Source organism: Mandrillus leucophaeus, unplaced genomic scaffold (assembly GCF_000951045.1).
Source record: "Mandrillus leucophaeus isolate KB7577 unplaced genomic scaffold, Mleu.le_1.0 Scaffold10, whole genome shotgun sequence".
Classification (NCBI taxonomy): Eukaryota; Metazoa; Chordata; class Mammalia; order Primates; family Cercopithecidae; genus Mandrillus; species Mandrillus leucophaeus.
Genome location: NW_012098098.1, coordinates 7610655 through 7611183, shown reverse-complemented (window position 1 = coordinate 7611183; position 529 = coordinate 7610655).

Here is a 529-nt window from a genome sequence, read left to right as displayed (position 1 = left end):
AGCCTGGTGACAGAGCGAGACTCCGTCTCAAAAAAAAAAAAAAAAAAGAAAAAGAAAAAAGAAAACTATTTTGTAAGATTCAACAGATGGTGGCCTCCAGCCATAGGACCCAACATGGCCGCCCCACCTGCTGGAGGAACAAGACTGAAGGCCACACAGACGCCTCCGCTCCAGTCCCAACACGAAACCCTCTACCAACAAGGAAGGCAGCTCTGTCAATGACTCCTGAGCAAGTTCAAGGAGGACGTGCACCCAGGGCGTGGGACTCCTTCTCCACCTGTACCCAGATTCTGGGAGCACAGGAAGCACGTGGTCTGGGCCCCACCTCACCCACAGGCCACTGGGAGGAGACTGGACTGAGTGTGATTCGAATCCGAGGGACAGGACGGCGCTCAGTGCCCGGGAAAGACGAACGTGCGGACAGCAGAGCGTGACCCATTTACATTTATAGGAGAAACAGCGACCAGGTCAGCGATACAGTCGGCATCTCGCCCATTTACATTTATAGGAGAAACAGCGACCAGGTCAG